Source organism: Castor canadensis, chromosome 18, assembly GCF_047511655.1.
Source record: "Castor canadensis chromosome 18, mCasCan1.hap1v2, whole genome shotgun sequence".
Taxonomy (NCBI): Eukaryota; Metazoa; Chordata; class Mammalia; order Rodentia; family Castoridae; genus Castor; species Castor canadensis.
Genome location: NC_133403.1, coordinates 26830280 through 26838974, shown reverse-complemented (window position 1 = coordinate 26838974; position 8695 = coordinate 26830280). Strand labels below are relative to the sequence as shown.

The following is an 8695-nucleotide window of genomic DNA, read 5'->3' as shown; positions in this document are numbered from 1 at the left end:
CCCGTTTCGGATCGTTTGGTGGCAATGTAGTTTGTACCTTTCTCTGCAATGTGTGAAGTCTTTCTTTGTGTAATAGGCTGTATTGGCAAGTGTCTCTACCTTTCAGTGTTTATCCAAAGTCAATCCAAGGCTGTGGTCCACGAGTCTAAGAACAAACCCTGTGTTTTATGTCCAAAACTAAAAACACCACTTTTAAGTATGCTAGGACGGGTCCGGAGCAGGTAGAAATAGGGACTTCTTCCCGAGTAGTGTACAACGCCGTGGCCACTCATAGAAGTTTGTGCCTAGAGGGCTTTCATGTTCGATAGACACGCATCCATCATAACCACTTTTTTGTTTTATTTATTTGTTTATTTGTTTATTTATGTATTTACGTATTTACGTATTGATTTTTGTGGTACCAGTGCTTGAATTCAGGGCGTACACCTGGCCCAGCTCCACCAGCCCTTTTCGTGTGAGGGTTTTAAAGGGTTGACTCTCCAGGGTCCCCGAAGCCCACACTGCCTAAATTACCTGTGATAGAAAGAAAGGCAGGGGCAGTGCCTGAGACCACAAGGACTTTTCCCCTTATCGCTTCCTGATTGCTTGCAAGTGCTGGCTGTCTACCACCACAAGGACACTTCTCTTTACCTCTCCCTGGCTGCGTACCCCGGAAAACCTCCTCACCCCTAGTCCCCGCCCCCCCCCCCGGCGAGGCTTGCATCCCAGGCTGTCCAGAGTGCAGGACGCCCCTCACCACGGCAAAATAAAGCGTGCTCTCGTCTGTAGAGGTCTCGGTCTCCTTTTCCTCGAGGCATCCTCTTTTCTAACATTTGGCTTTTTCTAACAGGTCTCATGGAACGACTTGCTTGGGCGGGCCTGGAAACGTGATCCACCTGAGTAGCTAAGGTTTCAGGCGTGAGCAAGCAGCACCCAGCAAGAACCAAGGTGTTGAGAGGTCTGGCATGAGGGACTCCATTTCAACTTGGAAGGCCTTTCACCCTCATCTCTAGAAACTGTTTGTCTCTGAGCTGTTTCCTCGGAGGGTTTTTGGATTGGTCGTTTTCATCTTTCGACGTGAGGATTAGTTTTTTTCTCTAAGTGTCTTATGTGTGTGGGGGGGTCGAGCAACAAACAGGTCAGGTGGGAGTCAGTGTCAGCTGGACCCTTTGGCCAAATTTAAACAACAAACAGGCTTGGAAGGACTCCCTTTTTAGCTAGTGGCCTCTAAACCATGACAAAGAAAACAGAATCTAAAGCTGACTTGTGTGAGGGACATGTACCTGTCTGTTACAGTCTTTTTTCATTGTTTCTTTTTTTTGTTTGTTTGTTTAATGGCCTTGATTGTAAATGTCCCAGGAGGATCAGAAGTGCAATTCCAAATACGTAAAAGAGCCATGGCAAAAATTCTGACGGACAACTTAGCAACTAAGAGAAGAGTATGTCAGTACCATCAGCATTTGATCACAGCGTTTCTGTAAATTTTGTAGTTTAGAGGGCCCGACAGCCTTGGAAAATGCAGATATGCTCACTATCTAGGAACGAATGACAGCATGACAGCTCTCTAGAGGTTATCCACACATATCAGTGGTTATCCTGAGAGTAAAACCTCAGAGTGCCTATTCATTGAGGGGTCAGTGTCAGTGACCCCAAATAGCCTCATCACAGGCACATGTAGGCTCCTAACTGTATTAGAATCATGTAAGACAACAGTTGTTTCACCATAGGGATGAAGCCATCTAGAAGATTTTCTATAAACCAACTCTTAATGAATTTTCATTTCGTCATGATCGTCATCTCAGTGGCCGAAACCCTGAGAAAAATTAGAAGGGAACAGAAGTAAATACTTCTGAGGACAAAGTGTAGAGTTTAGGAAGCCTGAGGGTTGACAGGATAGGATTTCTTAGGACGTTGAGTAGGGATGGGAGGAGATGTTTTTTTCTTTCCCTTGTCTCCACGATTTCGGTGGTGAAAGGGGCCTCTGAGCTGGAAATGTTCCCGATTGAGCCCCGCAGCCCCAGGCCCAGAGTGTGGAGGAGGGCGCAGCGGGTCGGCTAAGGGCGCGGCTGCCATTTTGCAGAGGGCTGGAGGGGCAGTGGGGCTTTGTGGACGAGGAGGACCGGAAAGGTCCCCAAGACGTCCGTCGGGAGCCACGCGCCCAAGGGTCGGCTCCCGCAGGCGAGGGAGGAGGGCGGCCAGAACTGTGCACCCCCCCCACACCCCCGCCTTAGCCAAGGCAGTGACACATCCCCAGAGGAACAAGAGCCCGAGAGCACTGAGCAATGTTCCCCTGAGAAAACTCGATCCTGGTCCGGGCACCGGGACACCTCGGGAAGAAAGCCAGCGAGTGGCCACCTGGGCGAGACCGGCTGCCCCAGCAGGCGTCCGGGGCCCCTGGCCGCTTGGCCAGAGGCCGCCAGCCCCCACCCCGCAGCCCCCACCCGCAGCCGTGCCAGGGGAGCAGTGTGGAGACGCAGGCCGCGCCCACCTCACGCTCTTGGGGCTCCAGGAGGCGGCAGCTGGCGTCTACGGCCATACCACCCTGAACGCGCCCGATCTCGTCTGATCTCGGAAGCTAAGCAGGGTCGGGCCTGGTTAGTACTTGGATGGGAGACCGCCTGGGAATACCGGGTGCTGTAGGCTTTTGCTCGTCCCTCCCTCGCTGCTCCTTTTGGCCTCCGGGACCTCACCGCCCCGACCCAGCGCCACCACCACCGGCGACCCCTTCCCCGCCACCCCGCCAGACCCACGCCTCCCACCTCACAGACACGCCCCCGAATCCTCTCCTCTCCCCTCCCCACACTCTCGTGGGGCGCGCGCCCGCTCACTGGGCACCAGCCGGGTGGGTCCCAGGCCACGTTGGGGACCGCTCCCCAACTGTCCTCAGAAAGCCAGCAGGAGTAGAAAACGTTCAGGCGGACGGTGAGGGAAGTGCGAAAGCCCTGAGAAAGCGGGTCTGCAGCCCAGCGGGCCCCAGACTGGGACGCGCCACACCCTGGCTCGCCACAAGGTGGTGCACTGGGCCCAGGGCAAGACGCCAGGGGACAGGGAGGCAGGCCACCTCAGTCGGGTGCTGCTCCGTCGCTCGACCCAACACAGGTCAGCGTGTGCATGACCTCTCCGTGGGGCCCCAACTCCCACGGCGGTGCCTGCAGTCACGGGGACAGCGGGCGCAGGGCCTGAGCTCACGGTGAGGGGAGTATGCTTAGAATGCAAAATTCAAACACACCCGGGAATACATTGGCAAGGAGAAGTCCCAGAAAGAGTTGCAACCCTGACATTGAGGGCGCGTTTCCTTTTGCTTGGTCCTGTACCCTGCTTGAGTGTGAGTGGTGATGAATTGCTGCCCGTTTCGGATCGTTTGGTGGCAATGTAGTTTGTACCTTTCTCTGCAATGTGTGAAGTCTTTCTTTGTGTAATAGGCTGTATTGGCAAGTGTCTCTACCTTTCAGTGTTTATCCAAAGTCAATCCAAGGCTGTGGTCCACGAGTCTAAGAACAAACCCTGTGTTTTATGTCCAAAACTAAAAACACCACTTTTAAGTATGCTAGGACGGGTCCGGAGCAGGTAGAAATAGGGACTTCTTCCCGAGTAGTGTACAACGCCGTGGCCACTCATAGAAGTTTGTGCCTAGAGGGCTTTCATGTTCGATAGACACGCATCCATCATAACCACTTTTTTGTTTTATTTATTTGTTTATTTGTTTATTTATGTATTTACGTATTTACGTATTGATTTTTGTGGTACCAGTGCTTGAATTCAGGCCGTACACCTTGCCCCGCTCCACCAGCCCTTTTCGTGTGAGGGTTTTAAAGGGTTGACTCTCCAGGGTCCCCGAAGCCCACACTGCCTAAATTACCTGTGATAGAAAGAAAGGCAGGGGCAGTGCCTGAGACCACAAGGACTTTTCCCCTTATCGCTTCCTGATTGCTTGCAAGTGCTGGCTGTCTACCACCACAAGGACACTTCTCTTTACCTCTCCCTGGCTGCGTACCCCGGAAAACCTCCTCACCCCTAGTCCCCGCCCGCCCCCCCCCCCCGGCGAGGCTTGCATCCCAGGCTGTCCAGAGTGCAGGACGCCCCTCACCACGGCAAAATAAAGCGTGCTCTCGTCTGTAGAGGTCTCGGTCTCCTTTTCCTCGAGGCATCCTCTTTTCTAACATTTGGCTTTTTCTAACAGGTCTCATGGAACGACTTGCTTGGGCGGGCCTGGAAACGTGATCCACCTGAGTAGCTAAGGTTTCAGGCGTGAGCAAGCAGCACCCAGCAAGAACCAAGGTGTTGAGAGGTCTGGCATGAGGGACTCCATTTCAACTTGGAAGGCCTTTCACCCTCATCTCTAGAAACTGTTTGTCTCTGAGCTGTTTCCTCGGAGGGTTTTTGGATTGGTCGTTTTCATCTTTCGACGTGAGGATTAGTTTTTTTTCTCTAAGTGTCTTATGTGTGTGGGGGGGTCGAGCAACAAACAGGTCAGGTGGGAGTCAGTGTCAGCTGGACCCTTTGGCCAAATTTAAACAACAAACAGGCTTGGAAGGACTCCCTTTTTAGCTAGTGGCCTCTAAACCATGACAAAGAAAACAGAATCTAAAGCTGACTTGTGTGAGGGACATGTACCTGTCTGTTACAGTCTTTTTTCATTGTTTCTTTTTTTTTTGTTTGTTTAATGGGCTTGATTGTAAATGTCCCAGGAGGATCAGAAGTGCAATTCCAAATACGTAAAAGAGCCATGGTAAAAATTCTGACGGACAACTTAGCAACTAAGAGAAGAGTATGTCAGTACCATCAGCATTTGATCACAGCGTTTCTGTAAATTTTGTAGTTTAGAGGGCCCGACAGCCTTGGAAAATGCAGATATGCTTACTATCTAGGAACGAATGACAGCATGACAGCTCTCTAGAGGTTATCCACACATATCAGTGGTTATCCTGAGAGTAAAACCTCAGAGTGCCCATTCATTGAGGGGTCAGTGTCAGTGACCCCAAATAGCCTCATCACAGGCACATGTAGGCTCCTAACTGTATTAGAATCATGTAAGACAACAGTTGTTTCACCATAGGGATGAAGCCATCTAGAAGATTTTCTATAAACCAACTCTTAATGAATTTTCATTTCGTCATGATCGTCATCTCAGTGGCCGAAACCCTGAGAAAAATTAGAAGGGAACAGAAGTAAATACTTCTGAGGACAAAGTGTAGAGTTTAGGAAGCCTGAGGGTTGACAGGATAGGATTTCTTAGGACGTTGAGTAGGGATGGGAGGAGATGTTTTTTTCTTTCCCTTGTCTCCACGATTTCGGTGGTGAAAGGGGCCTCTGAGCTGGAAATGTTCCCGATTGAGCCCCGCAGCCCCAGGCCCAGAGTGTGGAGGAGGGCGCAGCGGGTCGGCTAAGGGCGCGGCTGCCGTTTTGCAGAGGGCTGGAGGGGCAGTGGGGCTTTGTGGACGAGGAGGACCGGAAAGGTCCCCAAGACGTCCGTCGGGAGCCACGCGCCCAAGGGTCGGCTCCCGCAGGCGAGGGAGGAGGGCGGCCAGAACTGTGCACCCCCCCCACACCCCCGCCTTAGCCAAGGCAGTGACACATCCCCAGAGGAACAAGAGCCCGAGAGCACTGAGCAATGTTCCCCTGAGAAAACTCGATCCTGGTCCGGGCACCGGGACACCTCGGGAAGAAAGCCAGCGAGTGGCCACCTGGGCGAGACCGGCTGCCCCAGCAGGCGTCCGGGGCCCCTGGCCGCTTGGCCAGAGGCCGCCAGCCCCCACCCCGCAGCCCCCACCCGCAGCCGTGCCAGGGGAGCAGTGTGGAGACGCAGGCCGCGCCCACCTCACGCTCTTGGGGCTCCAGGAGGCGGCAGCTGGCGTCTACGGCCATACCACCCTGAACGCGCCCGATCTCGTCTGATCTCGGAAGCTAAGCAGGGTCGGGCCTGGTTAGTACTTGGATGGGAGACCGCCTGGGAATACCGGGTGCTGTAGGCTTTTGCTCGTCCCTCCCTCGCTGCTCCTTTTGGCCTCCGGGACCTCACCGCCCCGACCCAGCGCCACCACCACCGGCGACCCCTTCCCCGCCACCCCGCCAGACCCACGCCTCCCACCTCACAGACACGCCCCCGAATCCTCTCCTCTCCCCTCCCCACACTCTCGTGGGGCGCGCGCCCGCTCACTGGGCACCAGCCGGGTGGGTCCCAGGCCACGTTGGGGACCGCTCCCCAACTGTCCTCAGAAAGCCAGCAGGAGTAGAAAACGTTCAGGCGGACGGTGAGGGAAGTGCGAAAGCCCTGAGAAAGCGGGTCTGCAGCCCAGCGGGCCCCAGACTGGGACGCGCCACACCCTGGCTCGCCACAAGGTGGTGCACTGGGCCCAGGGCAAGACGCCAGGGGACAGGGAGGCAGGCCACCTCAGTCGGGTGCTGCTCCGTCGCTCGACCCAACACAGGTCAGCGTGTGCATGACCTCTCCGTGGGGCCCCAACTCCCACGGCGGTGCCTGCAGTCACGGGGACAGCGGGCGCAGGGCCTGAGCTCACGGTGAGGGGAGTATGCTTAGAATGCAAAATTCAAACACACCCGGGAATACATTGGCAAGGAGAAGTCCCAGAAAGAGTTGCAACCCTGACATTGAGGGCGCGTTTCCTTTTGCTTGGTCCTGTACCCTGCTTGAGTGTGAGTGGTGATGAATTGCTGCCCGTTTCGGATCGTTTGGTGGCAATGTAGTTTGTACCTTTCTCTGCAATGTGTGAAGTCTTTCTTTGTGTAATAGGCTGTATTGGCAAGTGTCTCTACCTTTCAGTGTTTATCCAAAGTCAATCCAAGGCTGTGGTCCACGAGTCTAAGAACAAACCCTGTGTTTTATGTCCAAAACTAAAAACACCACTTTTAAGTATGCTAGGACGGGTCCGGAGCAGGTAGAAATAGGGACTTCTTCCCGAGTAGTGTACAACGCCGTGGCCACTCATAGAAGTTTGTGCCTAGAGGGCTTTCATGTTCGATAGACACGCATCCATCATAACCACTTTTTTGTTTTATTTATTTGTTTATTTGTTTATTTATGTATTTACGTATTTACGTATTGATTTTTGTGGTACCAGTGCTTGAATTCAGGGCGTACACCTGGCCCAGCTCCACCAGCCCTTTTCGTGTGAGGGTTTTAAAGGGTTGACTCTCCAGGGTCCCCGAAGCCCACACTGCCTAAATTACCTGTGATAGAAAGAAAGGCAGGGGCAGTGCCTGAGACCACAAGGACTTTTCCCCTTATCGCTTCCTGATTGCTTGCAAGTGCTGGCTGTCTACCACCACAAGGACACTTCTCTTTACCTCTCCCTGGCTGCGTACCCCGGAAAACCTCCTCACCCCTAGTCCCCGCCCCCCCCCCCCCGGCGAGGCTTGCATCCCAGGCTGTCCAGAGTGCAGGACGCCCCTCACCACGGCAAAATAAAGCGTGCTCTCGTCTGTAGAGGTCTCGGTCTCCTTTTCCTCGAGGCATCCTCTTTTCTAACATTTGGCTTTTTCTAACAGGTCTCATGGAACGACTTGCTTGGGCGGGCCTGGAAACGTGATCCACCTGAGTAGCTAAGGTTTCAGGCGTGAGCAAGCAGCACCCAGCAAGAACCAAGGTGTTGAGAGGTCTGGCATGAGGGACTCCATTTCAACTTGGAAGGCCTTTCACCCTCATCTCTAGAAACTGTTTGTCTCTGAGCTGTTTCCTCGGAGGGTTTTTGGATTGGTCGTTTTCATCTTTCGACGTGAGGATTAGTTTTTTTCTCTAAGTGTCTTATGTGTGTGGGGGGGTCGAGCAACAAACAGGTCAGGTGGGAGTCAGTGTCAGCTGGACCCTTTGGCCAAATTTAAACAACAAACAGGCTTGGAAGGACTCCCTTTTTAGCTAGTGGCCTCTAAACCATGACAAAGAAAACAGAATCTAAAGCTGACTTGTGTGAGGGACATGTACCTGTCTGTTACAGTCTTTTTTCATTGTTTCTTTTTTTTTTTTGTTTGTTTAATGGGCTTGATTGTAAATGTCCCAGGAGGATCAGAAGTGCAATTCCAAATACGTAAAAGAGCCATGGCAAAAATTCTGACGGACAACTTAGCAACTAAGAGAAGAGTATGTCAGTACCATCAGCATTTGATCACAGCGTTTCTGTAAATTTTGTAGTTTAGAGGGCCCGACAGCCTTGGAAAATGCAGATATGCTCACTATCTAGGAACGAATGACAGCATGACAGCTCTCTAGAGGTTATCCACACATATCAGTGGTTATCCTGAGAGTAAAACCTCAGAGTGCCCATTCATTGAGGGGTCAGTGTCAGTGACCCCAAATAGCCTCATCACAGGCACATGTAGGCTCCTAACTGTATTAGAATCATGTAAGACAACAGTTGTTTCACCATAGGGATGAAGCCATCTAGAAGATTTTCTATAAACCAACTCTTAATGAATTTTCATTTCGTCATGATCGTCATCTCAGTGGCCGAAACCCTGAGAAAAATTAGAAGGGAACAGAAGTAAATACTTCTGAGGACAAAGTGTAGAGTTTAGGAAGCCTGAGGGTTGACAGGATAGGATTTCTTAGGACGTTGAGTAGGGATGGGAGGAGATGTTTTTTTCTTTCCCTTGTCTCCACGATTTCGGTGGTGAAAGGGGCCTCTGAGCTGGAAATGTTCCCGATTGAGCCCCGCAGCCCCAGGCCCAGAGTGTGGAGGAGGGCGCAGCGGGTCGGCTAAGG

The 8695-nt window shown here is 52.6% G+C and overlaps 1 long non-coding RNA gene and 2 other non-coding genes across 3 annotated transcripts in view; all 3 read left to right on the top strand.

The window, feature by feature from the left end:
* LOC141418921 (uncharacterized) overlaps positions 1 to 8695 on the top strand; it is a 518407-nt gene that overhangs the window by 383737 nt on the left and 125975 nt on the right. The gene's annotated exons all lie outside the window — the stretch shown is intronic.
* LOC141419158 (5S ribosomal RNA) lies at positions 2504 to 2622 on the top strand. The gene has a single exon (XR_012443815.1). It is a non-coding gene; the product is annotated as a 5S ribosomal RNA (ribosomal RNA).
* Positions 5833 to 5951, top strand: LOC141419157 (5S ribosomal RNA). Its single transcript, XR_012443814.1, has one exon. It is a non-coding gene; the product is annotated as a 5S ribosomal RNA (ribosomal RNA).